Consider the following 25,095-nt stretch of genomic DNA (forward strand, 5'->3'; position numbering starts at 1 on the left):
GTCCTGATTAACGGTGGAACGGTTGAAAAATGTGGAAGTTTGAAATATGTCCGGTTCAATTTGAATGGGGAAAAATATCCAGGATAACCAGGAATTCTGGGAATTTTTTGAAAAATGCTAAAAGACTTGAATGAGTTGGAATGGTCGGTGTTGGAATTTTTCAAATCGGTTGAGAAATGTTGAAGTAGTAACATTTTTAATCGAGAAATGGTATTAAGGAATTCCTGTGAATTTCGGGAAAACCGTGATTTTTTCCAGTTTAAAAAAACCTAATTTTTTTTGGTCCTGATTAAGAGGAATGTTTTGACAGTGGAACGGTTAAAAAATGTGGAAATGGTGGAAGTTTGAAATATGTCCAGTTCAATTTGAATGGGGAAAAATATCCAGGATAACCTGGAATTCTGGGATTTTTTTGAAAAATGCTAAAAGATGTGAATGTTATGAATGAGTTGAAATGGTCAATGTTGGAATTTTTCAAAGCGGTTGAGAAATGTTGAAGTAGTAACATTTTTAATCGAGAAATGTTATTAAGGAATTCCTGGAATTTCGGGAAAACCGTGAATTTTTGCACTTTAAAAAGAACTATTTTTTTTGTCCTGATTAAGAGGAATGTTTTGACGGTGGAACGGTTGAAAAATGTGGAAATGGTGGAAGTTTGAAATATGTCATGTTCAATTTGAATGGGGAAACATATCCAGGGTAACTTGGAATTCTGGGAATTTTTTGAAAAATGCTAAAAGGCTTGAATGTTATGAATGAGTTGGAATGGTCGGTGTTTGAATTTTTCAAATCGGTCGAGAAACGTTGAAGTAGTAACATTTTTAATCGAGAAATGGTATTACGGAATTCCTGGAATTTCGGGAAAACCGGGAATTTTCGCAGTTTAAAAAAACTATTTTTTTTGTCCTGATTAAGAGGAATGTTTTGACGGTGGAACGGTTGAAAAATGTGGAAATGGTGGAAGTTTGAAATATGTCCAGTTCAATTTGAATGGGGAAAAATATCCAGGATAACCAGGAATTCTGGGAATTTTTTGAAAAATGCTAAAAGACTTGAATGAGTTGGAATGGTAGGTGTTGGAATTTTTCAAATCGGTTGAGAAATGTTGAAGTAGTAACATTTTTAATCGAGAAATGGTATTACAGAATTCCTGGAATTTCGGGAAAACCGGGAATTTTTGCACTTTAAAAAAAACTATTTTTTTTGTCCTGATTAAGAGGAATGTTTTGACGGCGGAACGGTTGAAAAATGTGGACGTTTGAAATATGTCCAGTTCAGTTTGAATGGGGAAAATTATCCAGGATAACCTGGAATTCTGGGAATTTTTTGAAAAATGCTAAAAGATTTTAATGTTATGAATGAGTTGAAATGGTCGGTGTTGGAATTTTTCAAATCGGTCAAGGAATGTTGAAGTCCTGGAATTTCGCGAAAACCGGGAATTTTTCCGGTTTAAAAAGACTATTTTTTTTTGTCCTGATTAAGAAGTGAAGTGTGAAGTGAATTACATTTATATAGCGCTTTTCTCGAGTGACTCAAAGCGCTTTACATAGTGAAACCCAATATCTAAGTTACATTTAAACCAGTGTGGGTGGCGCTGGGAGCAGGTGGGTCAAGTGTCTTGCCCAAGGACACAACGGCAGTGACTAGGATGGCGGAAGCGGGAATCGAACCTACAACCCTGGAGTTACCGGCACGGCCACTCGCCCAACTGAGAGGAATGTTTTGACGGTGGAACGGTTGAAAAATGTGGAAGTTTGAAATATGTCCAGTTCAATTTGAATGGGGAAAAATATCCAGGATAACCAGGAATTCTGGGAATTTTTTGAAAAATGCTAAAAGACTTGAATGAGTTGGAATGGTCGGTGTTGGAATTTTTCAAATCGGTTGAGAAATGTTGAAGTAGTAACATTTTTAATCGAGAAATGGTATTACAAAATTCCTGGAATTTCGGGAAAACCGGGAATTTTTTCAGGTTCAAAAAAACTAATTTTTTTGTCCTGATTAAGAGGAATGTTTTGACGGCGGAACGGTTGAAAAATGTGGACGTTTGAAATATGTCCAGTTCAGTTTGAATGGGGAAAATTATCCAGGATAACCTGGAATTCTGGGAATTTTTTTGAAAAATGCTAAAAGACTTGAATGAGTTGGAATGGTCGGTGTTGGAATTTTTCAAATCGGTCGAGAAATGTTGAAGTAGTAACATTTTTAATTGAGAAATGGTATTAAGGAATTCCTGGAATTTCGTGAAAACCGGGGATTTTTTCCAGTTTAAAAAAAACTAATTTTTTTGTCCTGATTAAGAGGACTGTTTTGACGGTGGAACGGTTGAAAAATGTGGAAATGGTGGAAGTTTGAAATATGTCCAGTTCAATTTGAATGGGGAAAAATATCCAGGATAACCAGGAATTCTGGGATTTTTTAAAAAAATGCTAAAAGACTTGAATGAGTTGGAATGGTCGGTGTTGGAAGTTTTCAAATCGGTTGAGAAATGTTGAAGTAGTAACATTTTTAATCGAGAAATGGTATTACAGAATTCCTGGAATTTCGGGAAAACCGGGATTTTTTCCAGTTTAAAAAAAACTAATTTTTTTTGTCCTGATTAAGAGGAATGTTTTGACGGCGGAACGGTTGAAAAATGTGGACGTTTGAAATATGTCCAGTTCAATTTGAATGGGGAAAATTATCCAGGATAACCTGGAATTCTGGGAATTTTTTGAAAAATGCTAAAAGATTTGAATGTTATGAATGAGTTGAAATGGTCGGTGTTGGAATTTTTCAAATCGGTCAAGGAATGTTGAAGTTCTGGAATTTCGCGAAAACCGGGAATTTTTCCGGTTTAAAAAGACTATTATTTTTTGTCCTGATTAAGAAGTGAAGTGTGAAGTGAATTACATTTATATAGCGCTTTTCTCGAGTGACTCAAAGCGCTTTACATAGTGAAACCCAATATCTAAGTTACATTTAAACCAGTGTGGGTGGCACTGGGAGCAGGTGGGTCACGTGTCTTGCCCAAGGACACAACGGCAGTGACTAGGATGCCGGAAGCGGGAATCGAACCTACAACCCTGGAGTTACCGGCACGGCCACTCTACCAACCGAGAGGAATGTTTTGACGGTGGAACGGTTGAAAAATGTGGAAGTTTGAAATATGTCCAGTTCAATTTGAATGGGGAAAAATATCCAGGATAACCAGGAATTCTGGGAATTTTTGGAAAAATGCTAAAAGACTTGAATGAGTTGGAATGGTCGGTGTTGGAATTTTTCAAATCGGTTGAGAAATGTTGAAGTAGTAACATTTTTAATCGGAAAATGTTATTAAGGAATTCCTGGAATTTCGGGAAAACCGGGAATTTTTGCACTTTAAAAATAACTATTTTTTTTTGTCCTGATTAAGAGGAATGTTTTGACGGTGGAACGGTTGAAAAATGTGGAAATGGTGGAAGTTTGAAATATGTCCAGTTCAATTTGAATGGGGAAAAATATCCAGGATAACCAGAAATTGTGGGAATTTTTTGAAAAATGCTAAAAGACTTGAATGAGTTGGGATGGTCGGTGTTGGAATTTTTCAAATCGGTTGAGAAATGTTGAAGTAGTAACATTTTTAATCGAGAAATGGTATTAAGGAATTCCTGGAATTTCGGGAAAACCGGGAATTTTTGCACTTTAAAAATAACTATTTTTTTTGTCCTGATTAAGAGGAATGTTTTGACGGTGGAACGGTTGAAAAATGTGGAAATGGTGGAAGTTTGAAATATGTCCAGTTCAATTTGAATGGGGAAAAATATCCAGGATAACCTGGAATTCTGGGAATGTTTTGAAAAATGCTAAAAGATGTGAATGTTATGAATGAGTGGGAATGGTCAATGTTGGAATTTTTCAAATCGGTCGAGAAATGTTGAAGTAGTCACATTTTTAATCGAGAAATGGTATTACGGAATTCCTGGAATTTCAGGAAAACCGGCAATTTTTCCAGTTTCAAAAAAACTAATTTTTTTGTCCTGATTAAGAAGAATGTTTTGACGGTGGAACGGTTGAAAAATGTGGAAATGGTGGAAGTTTGAAATATGTCCAGTTCAATTTGAATGGGGAAAAATATCCAGGATAACCTGGAATTCTGGGAATTTTTGGCAAAATGCTAAAAGATTTGAATGTTATGAATGGGTTGAAATGGTCGGTGTTGGAATTTTTCAAATCGGTTGAGAAATGTTGAAGTAGTAACATTTTTAATCGAGAAATTGTATTACGGAATTCCTGGAATTTCAGGAAAACCAGGAATTTTTTCAGTTCAAACAACTTGTTTTTCGGTCCTGATTAAGAGGAATGTTTTGACGGCAGAACGGTTGACGTGGGTTGAAAAATGTGGACGGTGTAGTTGCCAGAAAAAAGGGTGAAAATAGGGTTTGAAAAAACAGGCATTCTGAGAAATCCTGCATTTTTTTTTACTTGGGAAATTGATAGTTTGAATGTCTAGAATGAGTGGAATATGTTGAAGGTGAAATCGGTTGAAAAATGTGTAAATGGTGGAAGTTTGAAAAATGGCCAATTCATTTTGAATGGGGAAAAATGTCCAGGATAACCTGGAATTTTGGGAAATTTTTTAAAAATTGCTAAAATACTTAAATGTTATGAATGAGTTGAGATGGTTGGTGTTGGAATTTTTCAAATTCGTCTAGAAATGTTGAAGAAGTAACATTTTTAATTGAGAAATGGTATTACGGAGTTCCTGGTACTTCAGGAAAATCTGGAATTTTTCCATTTAAAAAAAACAAACAACTTTTTATTCCGTCCTGATTAAGAGGAATGTTTTGACCGCGGAACAGTTGAAAAATGTGGAAGGAGTTTTCGCCAGAAAAAAGGGTGAAAATAGAGTTTGAAAAAAAGGGCATTCTGGAAATCCTGGAATTAATTTTTTTTTAACTTGGGAAATTCATAGTTTGAATGTTTAGGATGAGTGGAATATGTTGAAGGTGGAATCGGTTGAAAAATGTGGAAATGGTGGAAGTTTGAAAAATGACCAATTAATTTTGAATGGGGAAAAATGTCCAGGAAAACCTAAAATTCTGGGAATTTATTGGAAAATTCTAAAAGACATGACTGTTCTGAATGACTTGAAATGGTTGGTGTTGGAATTTTTCAAATCTGTCGAGAAATGTTGAAGACGTAACATTTTTAATTGAAAAATGGTATTACGGAGTTCCTGGAATTTCAGGAAAACCGGGAATTTTTCCAGTTTAAAAAAAAAACACATTTTTTTTGTCATGATTAAGAGGAATGTTTTGACGGTGGAACGGTTAAAAAATGTGGAAATGGTGGAAGTTTGAAATATGTCCAGTTCAATTTGAATGGGAAAAAATATCCAGTATAACCTGGAATTCTGGGATTTTTTTGAAAAATGCTAAAAGACGTGAATGTTATGAATGAGTTGGAATGGTCGGTGTTGGAATTTTTCAAATCGGTCAGTTTAAAAAAAATAAAAAAAATTTGTCCTGATTAAGAAGAATGTTTTGACGGTGGAAAAATTGAAAAATGTGGAAGGAGTAGTCGCCAGAAAAAAGGGTTTGAAAAACCGGGCATTCTGGGAAATCCTGGATTTTTATTTATTTATTAATTGGGAAATGGATAGTTTGAATGTCTAGGATGAGTGGAATATGTTGAAGGTGCACTCGGTTGAAAAATGTGGAAATGGTGGAAGTTTGAAAAACGGCCAATTCATTTTGAATGGGGAAAGATGTCCAGGAAAACCTGGAATTCTGGGAATTTTTTGGAAAACTCTAAAAGACTTGAATTCTCTGAATCAGATGAAACAATTGGTGTTGGAATTTTTCAAATCGGTCGAAAAATGTTGAAGACGTAACATTTTTAATTGAAAACTGGTATTTCGGAGTTCCTGGAATTTCGGGAAAATCTGGAATTTTTCCATTTAAAAAAAACAAACAACTTTTTATTTCGTCCTGATTAAGAGGAATGTTTTGACCGCGGAACAGTTGAAAAATGTGGAAGGAGTAGTCGCCAGAAAAAAGTGTCAAAATGGAGTTTGAAAAAACGGCCATTCTGGGAAATCCTGGAATATATTTTTTTGAACTTGGGAAATGGATAGTTTGAATGTTTAGAATGAGTGGAATATGTTAAAAGTGGAATCAGTTGAAAAATGTGGAAATGGGGGAAGTTTGAAAAATGACCAATTAATTTTGAATGGGGAAAAATGTCCAGGAAAACCTAAAATTCTGGGAATTTATTGGAAAATTCTAAAAGACATGAATGTTCTGAATCAGATGAAACGATTGGTGTTGGAATTTTTTCAAATCTGTCCAGAAATGTTGAAGTAGAAACATTTTTAATTGAAAAATGTTATTACGGAGTTCCTGGAATTTCGGGAAAACCGGGAATTTTTCCAGTTAAGAAAACTTTGTTTTTTTGGCGGTGGAACAGTTGACGTGGGTTGTAAAACGTGGAAGGAGTAGTCGCCAGAAAAAAGGGTGAAAATACGGTTTGGAAAAAACGGGGATTCTGGGAAATCCTGGAAAAAAAAAATTCTGAACTTGGTAAATGGATAGTTTGACTGCCTAGGATGTGTGGAATTAGTTGAAGTTAGAATCTATCAACCTGACTCCGTTCCAAACTCAATGAAATAAATGCATTTTGCTAAACAAATACCAAGATCATACCACGGACTGCACCAGGCAGAGGATCTGTTTTGGAGCAAATCGGGAGAGCTTAACCCCACTGACCCTGGAGTCCGTTTGAACACCTGGCCCCTGATCCCCCCCCCCCGCTCCAACGCTCCTCGACAAGACAGATGGTCGCGGGAGTCAGGTTTAAGACTTTTGCAGCTTCATTGGCAGACATATGCCGCATCTGCGCCTCCGCTGAGATCAAAATGCAAACAAAATTGACAGTCCTTTAGTCCAAAAACCGCAGTTCCTGGTCGGGAACCGCAAACGTGTTGCTCCGCTCTCTGGAGGTCTGGCGATCGCCGAGCAAAGTCAAGATGTAAGGCGAGCACGACGCGAGCCGGAGGTCTGGTACGCGTCTTTGTGGAACAGCTCGAGGGCTCCGGTCCAAGGAAAACATTCCGTCTTTGGACCGCAGCCCTGGTAGCAACATGGCTCTGTGTTCCGACACACTTCTGCCTCCAGTTCTCTCGTTTCCACGTCCAGATCGTGGCGCTAAATGTCATCTTCTCAAGAGGATTACGACCGTGACCAGGAGTGGAAGCCAGGACTGCATTTATTTCATGACCCAGGTGCACCTGCATCGGGCCTAAAAACCTGTGGTGTCCCAGCATGAAACGTAGTACCTCAGCCATGCTGGCAATTACAGGACGTGACCTGCGAGCCTGTTGCTTCGGCTAATCGCTTTCAACCTTTAAGAACACACCGCTCTGTTTTCACAACTCCCAGGTGTCGGCGCGAATAATTCAGAGCCACCAGGGAGTGCGAGGCCGAGGCCGAGGTCGAGTTGTGTATGTTTGGTTGCCGAGGCGACCGACAGATGGAAAGATCTAGGCTTGTACCGTATAGTTTCTCCTGCCGGTCGGACGTCACCCAAACACCTCCCTAGGGAGGCGTTCGGGTGGCATCCTGACCAGATGCCCGAACCACCTCATCTGGCTCCTCTCCATGTGGAGGATCGGCGGCTTTACTCTGAGCTCCTCCCGGACTACAGAGCTTCTTGCCCTATCTCTAAGGGCCGCTTGTACCCGTGATCTTGTCCTTTCGGTCTTAACCCAAAGCTCAAGACCATAGGTGAGCATGGGAACGTAGATCCACCGGGAAATTGAGAGCTTTGCCTTCCGGATCAGCTCCTTTTTGACCACAACGGATCGATACAGCGTCCGCATTACTGAAGACGCCGCACCGATCCGCCTTTCAATCTCACGACCACTCTTCCCTTTCTTATGAACAAGACTTCCAGGTACTTGGACTCCTCCACTTGGGGCAGGGTCTCCTTCCCAACTTTGGAGATGGCACTCCACCCTTTCCCGGGCGAGGACCATGGACTCGGACTTGGAAGTGCTGATTCTCATCCCAGTTGCTTCACACTTGGCTGTGAACCGATCCAGGGTTGGGGGTAGGGTTATGTTAGTAACCCTAACCCTTATATGTTCCCCTAGTGTCAAAATAACTCTGAATTAAGTCTCGGTTACTTTAATAGGCAAGTAATTAATGGTAAATATGTTCCCCATACTAAAGTGTTACCTTATACTAGTACCGTTACACCGGACTACCCTGGTTCCAAGTTGGCACATTGCTGTGGTAAAGCATCGTTCACATAACGTAGTTCTAATCTGAACTCCGGTCCCTTCGGTGGCAGTACAGAACACATTAGTCCAAGCCCCAACATTCTAGAATGTTGGGAACAGTCTAGAATGTTGGGAACAGTCTAGAATGATGGGAACAGTCTAGAATGATGCTGACATTCCTAAATGATGGGGACATTTTGGAAGTTTGGGGACAATCTGGAATGTTGGGAACCGTCTAGAATGTTGGGAACAGTCTAGAATGTTGGGAACAGTCTAGAATGATGGGAACAGTCTAGAATGATGCTGACATTCCTAAATGATGGGGACATTTTGGAAGTTTGGGGACAATCTGGAATGTTGGGAACCGTCTAGAATGTTGGGAACAGTCTAGAATGATGGGAACATTGTGGAATGTAGGGAACAGTCTAGAATGATGCTGACATTCCTAAATGATGGGGACATTTTGGAAGTTTGGGGACAATCTGGAATGTTGGGAACCGTCTAGAATGTTGGGAACAGTCCTGAATGATGGGAACATTGTGGAATGTTTGGGACATTCTGGATTGATAGGGGTATCTGTGAATGTTGGGAACATTCTGGAATGATGGTGAGATTCCTAAATGATGGGGACATTCTGGAAGTTTGGGGACATTCTGGAATGTTGGGAACAGTCCAAATATGTTGGGAACAGTCCAGAATGTTGGGAACAGTCTAATGTTGGGGATATTCTGGAAGGTTGGGGACATTCTGGAAGTTTGGGGATATTCTGGAATGATGGGAACATTCTGAAATGCTGGGAAGAGTCTAAAATGTTGGGGACATCCCGGAATGATGGGAACATTCCGGAATGTTGGGAAGAGTCTGTAATGTTGGGGACATTCTGGAATGATAGGGATATCTATGAATATTGGGGCACATTCTGGGAAAAGTCCAGAATGTTGGGAAAAGTCCAGAATGTTGGGAACAGTCTAAAATGTTGGGAACAGTCTAAAATGTTGGGAACAGTCCGGAATGTTGGGAACAGTCCAGAATGTTGGGAACAGTCTAGAAAGATTGAAACATTCTGGAATGTTGGGGACATTCTGGAAGGTTGGGGACATTCTGGAATGTTGGGGACATTCTGGAATGTTGGGAACATGCTGAAATGCTGGGAAGAGTCTAAAATGTTGGGGACATTCTGGAATGATGGGGACATTCCGGAATAATGGGAACATTCCGTAATGTTGGGGACATTCCGGAATGCTGGGGACATTCCGGAATGATAGTGATATCTATGAATGTTGGGGCGCATTCTGGGAAAAGTCCAGAATGTTGGGAACAGTCCGAAATGTTGGAAACAGTCTAGAATGATGGGGATATTCTGGAAGGTTGGGGACATTCTGGAATGATGGGAACATTCTGAAATGCGGGGAAGAGTCTAAAATGTTGGGGACATTCCGGAATGATGGGAACATTCCGGAATGTTGGGAAGAGTCTGTAATGTTGGGGACATTCTGGAATGATAGGGATATCTATGAATATTGGAGCACATTCTGGGAAAAGTCCAGAATGTTGGGAACAGTCTAAAATGTTGGGAACAGTCCGGAATGTTGGGAACAGTCCAGAATGTTGGGAACAGTCTAGAAAGATGGAATGTTGGGGATATTCTGGAAGGTTGGGGACATTCTGGAATGTTGGGAACATGCTGAAATGCTGGGAAGAGTCTAAAATGTTGGGGACATTCTGGAATGATGGGGACATTCCGGAATGATGGGAACATTCCGTAATGTTGGGGACATTCCGTAATGTTGGGAACATTCCGGAATGAATGTTGGGCCACATTCTGGGAAAAGTCCAGAATGTTGGGAACAGTCTAAATTGTTAGGAACAGTCCGGAATGTTGGGAACAGTCTAGAATGATGGAAACATTCCGGAATGTTGGGGACATTCTGGAAGGCTGGGGACATTCTGGAAGGTTGAGGACATTCTGGAATGTTGCGAACATGCTGAAATGCTGGGAAGAGTCTAAAATGTTGGGGACATTCTGGAATGATGGGGACATTCCGGAATGATGGGAACATTCCGTAATGTTGGGGACATTCCGGAATGCTGGAGACATTCCGGAATGATAGTGATATCTATGAATGTTGGGGCGCATTCTGGGAAAAGTCCAGAATGTTGGGAACAGTCCGGAATGTTGGAAACAGTCTAGAATGATGGGGATATTCTGGAAGGTTGGGGACATTCTGGAATGATGGGAACATTCTGAAATGCTGGGAAGAGTCTAAAATGTTGGGGACATTCCGGAATGATCGGAACATTCCGGAATGTTGGGAAGAGTCTGTAATGTTGGGGACATTCTGGAATGATAGGGATATCTATGAATATTGGGGCACATTCTGGGAAAAGTCCAGAATGTTGGGAACAGTCTAAAATGTTGGGAACAGTCCGGAATGTTGGGAACAGTCCAGAATGTTGGGAACAGTCTAGAAAGATGGAATGTTGGGGACATTCTGGAAGGTTGGGGACATTCTGGAATGTTGGGAACATGCTGAAATGCTGGGAAGAGTCTAAAATGTTGGGGACATTCTGGAATGATGGGGACATTCCGGAATGATGGGAACATTCCGTAATGTTGGGGACATTCCGGAATGTTGGGGACATTCCGTAATGTTGGGAACATTCCGGAATGAATGTTGGGCCACATTCTGGGAAAAGTCCAGAATGTTGGGAACAGTCTAAATTGTTAGGAACAGTTCGGAATGTTGGGAACAGTCTAGAATGATGGAAACATTCCGGAATGTTGGGGACATTCTGGAAGGCTGGGGACATTCTGGAAGGTTGAGGACATTCTGGAATTTTGGGAACATGCTGAAATCCTGGGAAGAGTCGAAAATGTTGGGGACATTCTGGAATGATGGGGACATTCCGGAATGATGGGAACATTCTGTAATGTTGGGGACATTCTGGAATGTTGGGGACATTCTGGAATGATAGGGATATCTATGAATGTTGGGGCACATTCTGGAAAAAGTCCAGAATGTTGGGAACAGTCTAAAATGTTGGGAACAGTCCGGAATGTTGGGAACAGTCCAGAATGTTGGGAACAGTCTAGAAAGATGGAAACATTCTGGAATGTTGGGGACATTCTGGAATGTTGGGAACATGCTGAAATGCTGGGAAGAGTCTAAAATGTTGGGGACATTCTGGAATGATGGGGACATTCCGGAATGATGGGAACATTCCGTAATGTTGGGGACATTCCGTAATGTTGGGAACATTCCGGAATGAATGTTGGGCCACATTCTGGGAAAAGTCCAGAATGTTGGGAACAGTCTAAATTGTTAGGAACAGTCCGGAATGTTGGGAACAGTCTAGAATGATGGAAACATTCCGGAATGTTGGGGACATTCTGGAAGGCTGGGGACATTCTGGAAGGTTGAGGACATTCTGGAATGTTGCGAACATGCTGAAATGCTGGGAAGAGTCTAAAATGTTGGGGACATTCTGGAATGATGGGGACATTCCGGAATGATGGGAACATTCCGTAATGTTGGGGACATTCCGGAATGCTGGAGACATTCCGGAATGATAGTGATATCTATGAATGTTGGGGCGCATTCTGGGAAAAGTCCAGAATGTTGGGAACAGTCCGGAATGTTGGAAACAGTCTAGAATGATGGGGATATTCTGGAAGGTTGGGGACATTCTGGAATGATGGGAACATTCTGAAATGCTGGGAAGAGTCTAAAATGTTGGGGACATTCCGGAATGATCGGAACATTCCGGAATGTTGGGAAGAGTCTGTAATGTTGGGGACATTCTGGAATGATAGGGATATCTATGAATATTGGGGCACATTCTGGGAAAAGTCCAGAATGTTGGGAACAGTCTAAAATGTTGGGAACAGTCCGGAATGTTGGGAACAGTCCAGAATGTTGGGAACAGTCTAGAAAGATGGAATGTTGGGGACATTCTGGAAGGTTGGGGACATTCTGGAATGTTGGGAACATGCTGAAATGCTGGGAAGAGTCTAAAATGTTGGGGACATTCTGGAATGATGGGGACATTCCGGAATGATGGGAACATTCCGTAATGTTGGGGACATTCCGGAATGTTGGGGACATTCCGTAATGTTGGGAACATTCCGGAATGAATGTTGGGCCACATTCTGGGAAAAGTCCAGAATGTTGGGAACAGTCTAAATTGTTAGGAACAGTTCGGAATGTTGGGAACAGTCTAGAATGATGGAAACATTCCGGAATGTTGGGGACATTCTGGAAGGCTGGGGACATTCTGGAAGGTTGAGGACATTCTGGAATTTTGGGAACATGCTGAAATCCTGGGAAGAGTCGAAAATGTTGGGGACATTCTGGAATGATGGGGACATTCCGGAATGATGGGAACATTCTGTAATGTTGGGGACATTCTGGAATGATAGGGATATCTATGAATGTTGGGGAACATTCTGGAAAAAGTCCAGAATGTTGGGAACAGTCTAAAATGTTGGGAACAGTCCGGAATGTTGGGAACAGTCCAGAATGTTGGGAACAGTCTAGAAAGATGGAAACATTCTGGAATGTTGGGGACATTCTGGAATGTTGGGAATATGCTGAAATGCTGGGAAGAGTCTAAAATGTTGGGGACATTCTGGAATGATGGGGACATTCCGTAATGATGGGAACATTCCGTAATGTTGGGGACATTCCGGAATGCTGGGGACATTCCGGAATGATAGTGATATCTATGAATGTTGGGGCGCATTCTGGGAAAAGTCCAGATTGTTGGGAACAGTCCGGAATGTTGGAAACAGTCTAGAATGATGGGGATATTCTGGAAGGTTGGGGACATTCTGGAAGGATGGGAACCTTCTGGAATGTTGGAAACGGTCTGGAATGTTCGGGATATCTATGAATGTTGGGAACATTCTGGAAGTTTGGGGATATTCTGGATTGATAAGGATATCTGTGAATGTTGCGTGCATTCTGCAAGGTTGGGGACAGTCTAGAATGTCGGGAACATTCTGGAATGATGGGGACGTTCTGGAATGTTGGGAACAGTCTACAATGTTGGGGACATTCTGGATTGACAGGGATATCTGTGATAGTCGAGAACTTTTTGGAATGATGGGGACGTTCTGAAATGTTGGGAACAGTCTGCAATGTTGGGAACAGTCTAGAACGGCAGTACAGAACACATTAGTAGGATTGTCTTCACCCCAAAGGAAGCAGATGAGCTCATCTACTGTCAGCATGTTCGGGACCTCTGAGTGATGCATATATGCAATTCTCCCGCTGATTAACCATCATCGACAAAGGACGCTAAGGCGATTGATTTTCAACGTAGAACGGAGCTAATGGCCTAAAACCTAAATGCTGTTGCTCTAATGGATGCAAGCTCGTTAGTGACATTGCTCACAGAAGGGACACATGAATGCCTCACCATTATCCAACACGAAGAGCAGGGAGGAAGGGAGGAAAGGAGGAAGGGAGGAAGGGAGGGGCAGGTTAGAGACGCTTTGTTTTGGTAGCGGCTAATCTCGTTTGTGGAAGCCTCGGATCCCATCACGCTAATTGAAGCTTAGTGACGCTATTTTCTAAAATGATGGGGACATTCTGGAATGTTGGGAACAGTCTAGAATGTTGGGAACAGTCTAGAATGGGGAGAACATTGTGAAATGTTGGGGACATTCTGGATTGATAAGGATACCTGTGAAGGTTGGGAACAGTCTAGAGTGTTGCGTACATTCTGGAAGGTTGGGGACATTTAGGAATGACGGGATACCTGTGAATGTTTGGGACATTCTGGAATATTAGGGGTATCTGTGAATGTTGTGTAAATTTTGGATTGATAGGGGACAGTCTGGAATAATAGGGATGTCTGTGAATGTTGGGAACAGTCGAGAATGCTGGTGACATTCTGGAAGTTTGGGACATTCTGGATTGATAGGGATATCTGTGAATGTTGTGTACATTCTGCATGGTTGGGGACACTCTGGAAAGACGGGGACATTCCGGAATGTTGGGAACATTCTAGAATGTTGGGGACCTTCTGGAATGTTGGGGACTGATAGGGATACGTGTGAATGTCGGGAACATTCTGGAATGATGGGGACCTTTAGGAATTTTGGGGACACTCTGGAGGTTTCGGACATTCTGGAATGATAGGGATATCTGTGTATGTTGGGGACCTTCTGGAATGTTGGGAACAGTCAAGAATGTTGGGAACATTCTGGAATGTTGAGGAAATTGTGGATTGATAGGGATATCTGTAAATCTTGGGTACATTCTGGAATGTTGGAAACATTCTGGAATGCTGAGAACAATCTGGAATGTTGGGAACAGTCTAGAATGTTGGGAACAGTTTAGAATGGGGAGAACATTGTGAAATGTTGGGGACATTCTGGATTGATAGGGATACCTGTGAAGGTTGGGAACAGTCTAGAATGTTGAGTACATTCTGGAAGGTTGGGGACATTTAGGAATGACGGGATACCTGTGAATGTTTGGGACATTCTGGAATATTAGGGGTATCTGTGAATGTTGTGTAAATTCTGGAATGATAGGAGACAGTCTGGAATAATACGGATGTCTGTGAATGTTGGGAACAGTCGAGAATGCTGGTGACATTCTGGAAGTTTGGGACATTCTGGATTGATAGAGATATCTGTGAATGTTGTGTACATTCTGCATGGTTGGGGACACTCTGGAAAGACGGGGACATTCCGGAATGTTGGGAACATTCTAGAATGTTGGGGACCTTCTGGAATGTTGGGGACTGATAGGGATATGTGTGAATGTCGGGAACATTCTGGAATGATGGGGACCTTTAGGAATTTTGGGGACACTCTGGAGGTTTCGGACATTCTGGAATGATAGGGATATCTGTGTATGTTGGGGACCTTCTGGAATGTTAGGAACAGTCAAGAATGTTGGGAACATTCTGGAATGTTGAGGAAATTGTGGATTGATAGGGATATCTGTAAATGTTGGGTACATTCTGGAATGTTGGAAACATTCTGGAATGTTCAGAACAATCTTGAATGTTGGGAACAGTCTAGAATGTTGGGAACAGTCTAGAATGGGGAGAACATTGTGAAATGTTGGGGACATTCTGGATTGATAGGGATACCTGTGAAGGTTGGGAACAGTCTAGAATGTTGAGTACATTTTGGAAGGTTGGGGACATTTAGGAATGATGGGATACCTGTGAATGTTTGGGACATTCTGGAATATTAGGGATATCTGTGAATGTTGTGTAAATTCTGGAATGATAGGAGACAGTCTGGAATGATAGGGATGTCTGTGAATGTTGGGAACAGTCGAGAATGCTGGTGACATTCTGGAAGTTTGGGACATTCTGGATTGATAGAGATATCTGTGAATGTTGTGTACATTCTGCATGGTTGGGGACACTCTGGAAAGACGGGGACATTCCGGAATGTTGGGAACATTCTAGAATGTTGGGGACCTTCTGGAATGTTGGGGACCTTCTGGAATGTTGGGGACTGATAGGGATATGTGTGAATGTCGGGAACATTCTGGAATGATGGGGACCTTCTGGAATTTTGGGGACACTCTGGAGGTTTGGGACATTCTGGAATGATAGGGATATCTGTGTATGTTGGGGACCTTCTGGAATTTTAGAAACAGTCAAGAATGTTGGGAACATACTGGAATGTTGAGGAAATTTTGGATTGATAGGGATATCTGTAAATGTTAGGTACATTCTGGAATGTTGGAAACATTCTGGAATGTTGAGAACAATCTGGAATGTTGGGAACAGTCTAGAATGTTGGGAACAGTCTAGAATGGGGAGAACATTGTGAAATGTTGGGGACATTCTGGATTGATAGGGATACCTGTGAAGGTTGGGAACAGTCTAGAATGTTGAGTACATTTTGGAAGGTTGGGGACATTTAGGAATGATGGGATACCTGTGAATGTTTGGGACATTCTGGAATATTAGGGGTATCTGTGAATGTTGTGTAAATTCTGGAATGATAGGAGACAGTCTGGAATAATACGGATGTCTGTGAATGTTGGGAACAGTCGAGAATGCTGGTGACATTCTGGAAGTTTGGGACATTCTGGATTGATAGAGATATCTGTGAATGTTGTGTACATTCTGCATGGTTGGGGACACTCTGGAAAGACGGGGACATTCCGGAATGTTGGGAACATTCTAGAATGTTGGGGACCTTCTGGAATGTTGGGGACTGATAGGGATATGTGTGAATGTCGGGAACATTCTGGAATGATGGGGACCTTTAGGAATTTTGGGGACACTCTGGAGGTTTCGGACATTCTGGAATGATAGGGATATCTGTGTATGTTGGGGACCTTCTGGAATGTTAGGAACAGTCAAGAATGTTGGGAACATTCTGGAATGTTGAGGAAATTGTGGATTGATAGGGATATCTGTAAATGTTGGGTACATTCTGGAATGTTGGAAACATTCTGGAATGTTCAGAACAATCTTGAATGTTGGGAACAGTCTAGAATGTTGGGAACAGTCTAGAATGGGGAGAACATTGTGAAATGTTGGGGACATTCTGGATTGATAGGGATACCTGTGAAGGTTGGGAACAGTCTAGAATGTTGAGTACATTTTGGAAGGTTGGGGACATTTAGGAATGATGGGATACCTGTGAATGTTTGGGACATTCTGGAATATTAGGGATATCTGTGAATGTTGTGTAAATTCTGGAATGATAGGAGACAGTCTGGAATGATAGGGATGTCTGTGAATGTTGGGAACAGTCGAGAATGCTGGTGACATTCTGGAAGTTTGGGACATTCTGGATTGATAGAGATATCTGTGAATGTTGTGTACATTCTGCATGGTTGGGGACACTCTGGAAAGACGGGGACATTCCGGAATGTTGGGAACATTCTAGAATGTTGGGGACCTTCTGGAATGTTGGGGACCTTCTGGAATGTTGGGGACTGATAGGGATATGTGTGAATGTCGGGAACATTCTGGAATGATGGGGACCTTCTGGAATTTTGGGGACACTCTGGAGGTTTGGGACATTCTGGAATGATAGGGATATCTGTGTATGTTGGGGACCTTCTGGAATTTTAGAAACAGTCAAGAATGTTGGGAACATACTGGAATGTTGAGGAAATTTTGGATTGATAGGGATATCTGTAAATGTTAGGTACATTCTGGAATGTTGGAAACATTCTGGAATGTTGAGAACAATCTGGAATGTTGGGAACAGTCTAGAATGTTGGGAACAGTCTAGAATGGGGAGAACATTGTGAAATGTTGGGGACATTCTGGATTGATAGGGATACCTGTAAAGGTTGGGAACAGTCTAGAATGATGGGTACATTCTGGAAGGTTGGGGACATTTAGGAATGAAGGGATACCTGTGAATGTTTGGGACATTCTGGAATATTAGGGATATCTGTGAATGTTGTGTAAATTCTGGATTGATAGGGGACAGTCTGGAATAATAGGGATGTCTGTGAATATTGGGAACAGTCGAGAATGCTGGTGACATTCTGGAAGTTTGGGACATTCTGGATTGATAGGGATGTCTGTGAATGTTGTGTACATTCTGCATGGTTGGGGACACTCTGGAAAGACGGGGACATTCCGGAATGTTGGGAACATTCTAGAATGTTGGGGACCTTCTGGAATGTTGGGGACTGATAGGGATATGTGTGAATGTCGGGAACATTCTGGAATGATGGGGACCTTCTGGAATTTTGGGGACACTCTGGAGGTTTGGGACATTCTGGAATGATAGGGATATCTGTGTATGTTGGGGACCTTCTGGAATTTTAGAAACAGTCAAGAATGTTGGGAACATACTGGAATGTTGAGGAAATTTTGGATTGATAGGGATATCTGTAAATGTTAGGTACATTCTGGAATGTTGGAAACATTCTGGAATGTTGAGAACAATCTGGAATGTTGGGAACAGTCTAGAATGTTGGGAACAGTCTAGAATGGGGAGAACATTGTGAAATGTTGGGGACATTCTGGATTGATAGGGATACCTGTAAAGGTTGGGAACAGTCTAGAATGATGGGTACATTCTGGAAGGTTGGGGACATTTAGGAATGAAGGGATACCTGTGAATGTTTGGGACATTCTGGAATATTAGGGATATCTGTGAATGTTGTGTAAATTCTGGATTGATAGGGGACAGTCTGGAATAATAGGGATGTCTGTGAATATTGGGAACAGTCGAGAATGCTGGTGACATTCTGGAAGTTTGGGACATTCTGGATTGATAGGGATGTCTGTGAATGTTGTGTACATTCTGCATGGTTGGGGACACTCTGGAAAGACGGGGACATTCCGGAATGTTGGGAACATTCTAGAATGTTGGGGACCTTCTGGAATGTTGGGGACTGATAGGGATATGTGTGAATGTCGGGAACATTCTGGAATGATGGGGACCTTCTGGAATTTTGGGGACACTCTGGAGGTTTGGGACATTCTGGAATGATAGGGATATCTGTGTGTGTTGGGGACCTTCTGGAATGTTAGGAACAGTCAAGAATGTTGGGAACATACTGGAATGTTGAGGAAATTGTGGATTGATAGGGATATCTGTAAATGTTGGGTACATTCTGGAATGTTGAGAACAATCTGGAATGTTGGGAACAGTCCAGAATGTTGGGAACAGTCAAGCATGTTTGGAACAGTCTAGATCAGGGGTCACCGTAAGGACCAGATGAGTCGCCCGCTGGCCTGTTCTGAAAATAGCTCAAATAGCAGCACTTACCAGTGAGCTGCCTCTAGTTTTAAAATGGTATTTATTTACCTGCAAGCTGATCTTGCTTTGCTCGACATTTTTAATTCTAAGAGAGACAAAACTCAAATAGAATTTGAAAATCCAAGAAAATATTTTAAAGACTTGGTCTTCACTTGTTTAAATAAATTCATTTTTTTTTTTTTACTTTGCTTCCTATAACTTTCAGAAAGACAATTTAAGAGAAAAAATACCACCTTAAAAATGATTTTAGGATTTTTAAACACATATACATTTTTACCTTTTAAATTCCTTCCTCTTCTTTCCTGACAATTTTAATCAATGTTTAAGTATTTTTTTTTTATTGTAAAGAATAATAAATACATTTTAATTTAATTCTTCATTTTAGCTTCTGTTTTTTCAACGAAGAATATTTGCGAATTATTTCTTCAAACCTATTATGATTAAAATAAAATAAAAAGATATACTGGCAAATCTAGAAAATCTGTAGATTCAAATTTAAATGTTATTTCAAAGTCTTTTGAATGTCTTTTAAAATTTTTGTTCTGGAAAATCTAGAAGAAATAATGATTTGTCTTTGTTAGAAATATAGCTTGGTCCAATTTGTTATATATTCTAACAAAGTGTAGATTGGATTTTAACCTATTTAAAACATCTCACCTAAAATATATATTTATTGTGAGAAATCATTAAGATGATCAGTGTTTCCACAAAAATAAATATCATTCATTATTAATAATAACATAGAGTTAAAGGTAAATTGAGCAAATTGGCTATTTCTGGCAATTTATTTAAGTGTGTATCAAACTGGTAGCCCTTTGCATTAATCAGTACCCAAGAAGTAGCTCTTGGTTTCAGAAAGGTTGGTGACCCCTGGGCTACAATGTTGGGGACCTTGTGGAATGTTGGGAACAGTCTAGAATGTTGGGAACAGTCAAGAAGGTTGGGAACAGTCTAGAATGTTGGGGACCTCGGGAAATGTTGGGAACAGTCTAGAATGTTGGGAACAGTTGAGAATGTTGGGGACCTTGGGCAATGTTGGGAACAGTCGAGAATGTTGGGGACTTTGGGGAATGTTGGGAACAGTCTTGAATGTTGGGAACAGTCGAAAATGTTGGGGACCTTGGGGAGTGTTGGGAACAGTCTAGAATGTTGAGAACAGTCGAGAATGTTGGGAACAGTCGAGAATGTTGGGGACCTCGGGGAATGTTGGGAACAGTTGAGAATGTTGGGGACCTTGGGGAATGTTGGGAACAGTCGAGAATGTTGGGGACTTTGGGGAATGTTGGGAACAGTCGAGAATGTTGGGGACCTTGGGGAATGTTGGGAACAGTCTAGAATGTTGGGAAAAGTCGAGAATGTTGGAGACCTTGTGGAATGTTGGGAACAGTCTAGAATGTTGGGAACAGTCGAGAATGTTGCGGACTTTGGGGAATGTTGGGAACAGTCTAGAATGTTGGGAACAGTCTAGAATGTTGGGGACCTTGGGGAATGTTGGGAACAGTCTAGAATGTTGGGAACAGTCGAGAATGTTGGGGACCTTGTGGAATGTTGGGAACAGTCTAGAATGTTGGGAAAAGTCAAGAATGTTGGGGACCTTGGAGAATGTTGGGAACAGTCTAGAATGTTGGGAATGGTTGAGAATGTTGGGAACAGTCTAGAATGTTGGGAACAGTCAAGAATGTTGGGAACAGTCTAGAATGTTGGGAACGGTCTAGAATGTTGGGAACAGTTGAGAATGTTGGGGACCTTGGGGAATGTTGGGAACAGTCGAGAATGTTGGGGACCTTGGGGAATGTTGGGAACAGTCTAGAATGCTGGGAACAGTCAAGAATCTTGGGAACATCGTGGAGGGATAGGGATATCTGTGAATGTTGGGAACAGTCAAGAATGTTGGGAACAGTCGATAATGTTGAGAACAGTCGATAATGTTGGGAACATTCTGGAATGTTGTGGATGGATAGGAACATCTGTGAATGTTGGGAACAGTCTACAATGTTGGGAGCAGTCAAGAATGTTGGGAACAGTCTAGAATGTTGGGAACAGTCGAGAATGTTGGGAACAGTCGAGAATGTTGGGAACAGTAGAAAATGTTGGGGACCTTGGGGAATGTTGGGAACATTCTAGAATGTTGGGAACAGTCGAGAATGTTGGGGACCTTGGGGAATGTTGGGAACAGTCTAAAATGTTGGGAACATTCAAGAATGTTGGGAACAGTCTAGAATGATGGGAACAGTCTAGAATGTTGGGAACAGTCGAGAATGTTGGGAACAGTCGAGAATGATGGGAACAGTCTAGAATGTTGGGAACAGTCTAGAATGTTGGGAACAGTCTAGAATGTTGGGAACAGTCTAGAATGATGGGAACAGTCGAGAAAGTTGGGGACCTTGGGGAATGTTGGGAACAGTCTAGAATGTTGGGAACATTCTGGAATGTTGTGGACATTGTGGATGGATATGGATATCTGTGAATGTTGGGAACATTCTCGAATGAAGGCAGTCACATGTAGCGCTATATCTGGGTAAAACGACTGGAGATTCCAAAAGGGGCACATGGCATGTGACTGGGGGTAGGGGGGTCGGGTTGAGGGGTGTGTGTGTGTGTGTTCTCTCCCGAGACCGGCCCACCACATTGTGGGGGTGCACAGACATGAGAGTGTGTTTTTGTGTCTGCAGGTCAAAAAGACAAATGGTCAAATTCACTCATCACATGACTTGTGTTTGGAGCTGGGGGGGGGGGGGGGGGGGGGGGCTAGTTTCCCCCTTCTTCTTCTTTCCTGAATGGGCCGACCCTCCTCCGTGCCCCCCCCCCCCCACACACACCTCCTCCATGGTCTTATCTCGGGAGGAAGTGGACGGGAGGGTGGACACTCTGACCCAATTAGTGAGGCTAATTTAGAGGCTGGCCTTGTGGGGCAGAAGTCAAACTGCCCGAGACACAGGCCGAGCAAAGCTGCCATGGACATGAACAAAACTACTGGATGAATACACACACACGGTGACATCACATAGACAAAGATAAGACCTTCTGGAGGAAAGTTCTGTGGTCAGATGAAACCAAAATGGAGCTGTTTGGCCACAATACCCAGCAATATTTTTGGAGGAGAAAAGGTGAGGCCTTTAATCCCAAGAACACCATGCCCACCGTCGAGCATGGTGGTGGTAGTATTATGCTCCGGGCCTGTTTTGCTGCCAATGGAACCGCTGCTTTACAGAGAGTAAATGGAACAATGAAAAAGGAGGATTACCACCAAATTGTTCAGGACAAGCTAAAGTCATCAGCCCGGAGGCTGGGTCTTGGGCGCAGTTGGGTGTTCCAACAGGACAAAGACCCCAAATACATGTCAAAAGTGGTACAAGGAATGGCTGAATCGGGCTAGAATGAAGGTTTTGGAATGGTCTTCACAAAGCCCTGACTTAAAGGTGTGGACAATGCTGAAGAAACAAGTCCATGTCGGAAAAGCAACACTATTAGCAGGAGCTTGTGGATGACCTTACTAGCCTATATAAATCAACCATTTATAAATACACGTCGGTATATATATATATATATATATATATATATATATATATATATATATATATATACATACATTTATACATACATACTGTATATGTATGTATATATGTATGTATATGTATAAATACATGTATATATACATATATAAATGATAAATAAATAAATGGGTTGTACTTCCCATCCATCCTTTTTCTAATTGTATAGCGCTTTTCTACCTTCAAGGTACTCAAAGCGCTTTGACACTACTTCCACATTTACCCATTCCCACACACATTCACACACTGATGGAGGGAGCTGCCATGCAAGGCGCTAACCAGCACCCATCAGGAGCAAGGGTGAAGTGTCTTGCTCAGGACACAACGGACGTGACGAGGTTGGTACTAGGTGGGGATTGAACCAGAGACCCTCGGGTTGCGCACGGCCACTATCCCACTGCGCCACGCTGTCCCTATGTATGTATATATTTATATATATATATATATATGTATATATATATATGTGTGTGTATATATATATATATACATACATATATACTTACATATATATACATACATATATATACACATATATACATACAAATATGTAAATATAGCTGATGAAATATTATATAATTATTAAATATTGTAATTGGTTATTAAGATTATATGAAAATTCGATCCCTACCTTGTTTACTTTCGTGACCACCTCCTTAAAAAATTTTTCGTCAATCAGAAATACCAAACAGCTAAAATCCGCCAAACATGGAAAAGAGTAGACAGAGAGTTTTGCACTTTTTCCTGCCAACCCTTGTAATGGATTTAAATTGGTGTACTTTTGATTTGTTTTAATGCCGAATGACATTAAAACAAATCACTAACCTAAATGAGAAAGATGTCTTATGTGCGACCATGTTTGTTGGAGTTTTGGGATTTTTTTTCCTCTGTGTCATGACTAGGGAAGGTTGTTTGGATTGGATCATATACTGTAGGTAGTTTCCCTTCATATTAGCTCTCTCTTAGCCAAGAGTCTAAAATAATGCATGCTTATGTCGATTCCGCCATTGCTTTACTGCCAAGCGGGTAAATCCTGGATCGAGTCGTGTTCAACTTTGTGTGTTTTTAGGCTGCGAAAAAGCCCAACAAGCAGCCATGACGACACTCTTGCTATCCCATTCCAGCACTTTTTTAATGAGTGGTCTTAAAAGATGACTGCCTCCATCGCCACCCAACTGGCAGAAAAAGACTTGCAACACTTAATGTCAGCCATGCTTGGCGTGCAGATGTTTCCAGGACTGCAGCACCAGCTCAGCAGCGCTCTTTGGCCGCGCTGACCGACTTCTTCAAAGTCCTGGCGGTGACATCACCTACTGAGGGATTTTTTTGCTTTTTCCCCACATTCACCTCTGGTCCTCAGTCACTAATCTGGGCGTTAGAATTTAGAACGGACCGTCACCTGACCTTTGAGGCTCCCATAAAACAACTGCACTGCAAAAACTGAAACCTGAGTCAGAGGAAATGTCTCAAAAAAGGAGGATATTTGCTTATTTTCTGTCTGATAAGATCATTCTTGTCACTAAGCAGATTTTAAGTTGGAGCGTTTTACTTATTTTAAATGATCTCAGTAAGATATTACAGATTTGATGACTTATATTGAGTAAAACATGCTTGAAACTACAATATCAACACTCACCAGTATAGAACTGTTTTTTTTTAAGTAATCATTTCTTATTTCAAGCATGAAATAAAAAAAAAAAAAAACATGACTTTGACACAAATGTGCCTCAAGATTAAAACAGATGACAGTCGAATGGACTTTGCGGTTTAATTTTCAATGAAACAAGAGGAAATACGTACTTATATAGTAGTACAGTCGGCACAGTTCAATAAACGGACGTTTAATATTCAAACACTTAACGTGTCACATTTTCAAACTATTTTGAACAGAAATAGTTCATCCACATTCAGGTAAATTCGACAAAATTACAATAAAAAAAATGTGGCTGGGGGCCGGGGAGTATATATATATATATATATATATATATATATATATATATATATTATTTAAGTGTGTATCAAACTGGTAGCCCTTTGCATTAATCAGTACCCAAGAAGTAGCTCTTGGTTTCAAAAAGGTTGGTGACCCCTGGGCTAGAATGTTGGGAACAGTCGAGAATGTTGGGAACAGTCAAGAATGTTAGGAACCTTGTGGAATGTTGGGAACAGTCGAGAATGTTGGGGACCTTGGGGAGTGTTGGGAACAGTCTAGAATGTTGGGAACAGTCTAGAATGTTGGGAACAGTCAAGAATGTTGGGGACCTTGAAAAATGTTGGGAACAGTCGAGAATGTTGCAGACCTTGGGGAATGTTGGGAACAGTCGAGAATGTTGGGGACCTTGTGGAATGTTGGAACAGTCTAGAATGTTGGGAACAGTCAACAATATATATATATATATATATATATATATATTACCTATTGCTTTAATATTCTTTAAAATTAACATACATATATATATATATATATATATATGTATATATATATATATATATATATATATATATATATATATATATATATATATATATTATTTAAGTGTGTATCAACTGGTAGCCCTTTGCATTAATCCGTACCCAAGAAGTAGCTC

The 25,095-nt window shown here is 41.1% G+C and overlaps 1 protein-coding gene across 1 annotated transcript in view; it reads right to left on the minus strand.

Moving 5' to 3' along the window:
- The window catches only part of LOC133554170 (integrin alpha-5-like), a 114,500-nt gene that overhangs the window by 42,615 nt on the left and 46,790 nt on the right, over positions 1-25,095 (minus strand). The gene's annotated exons all lie outside the window — the stretch shown is intronic.

This window comes from Nerophis ophidion, linkage group LG06, assembly GCF_033978795.1.
Source record: "Nerophis ophidion isolate RoL-2023_Sa linkage group LG06, RoL_Noph_v1.0, whole genome shotgun sequence".
Lineage (NCBI taxonomy): Eukaryota > Metazoa > Chordata > Actinopteri > Syngnathiformes > Syngnathidae > Nerophis > Nerophis ophidion.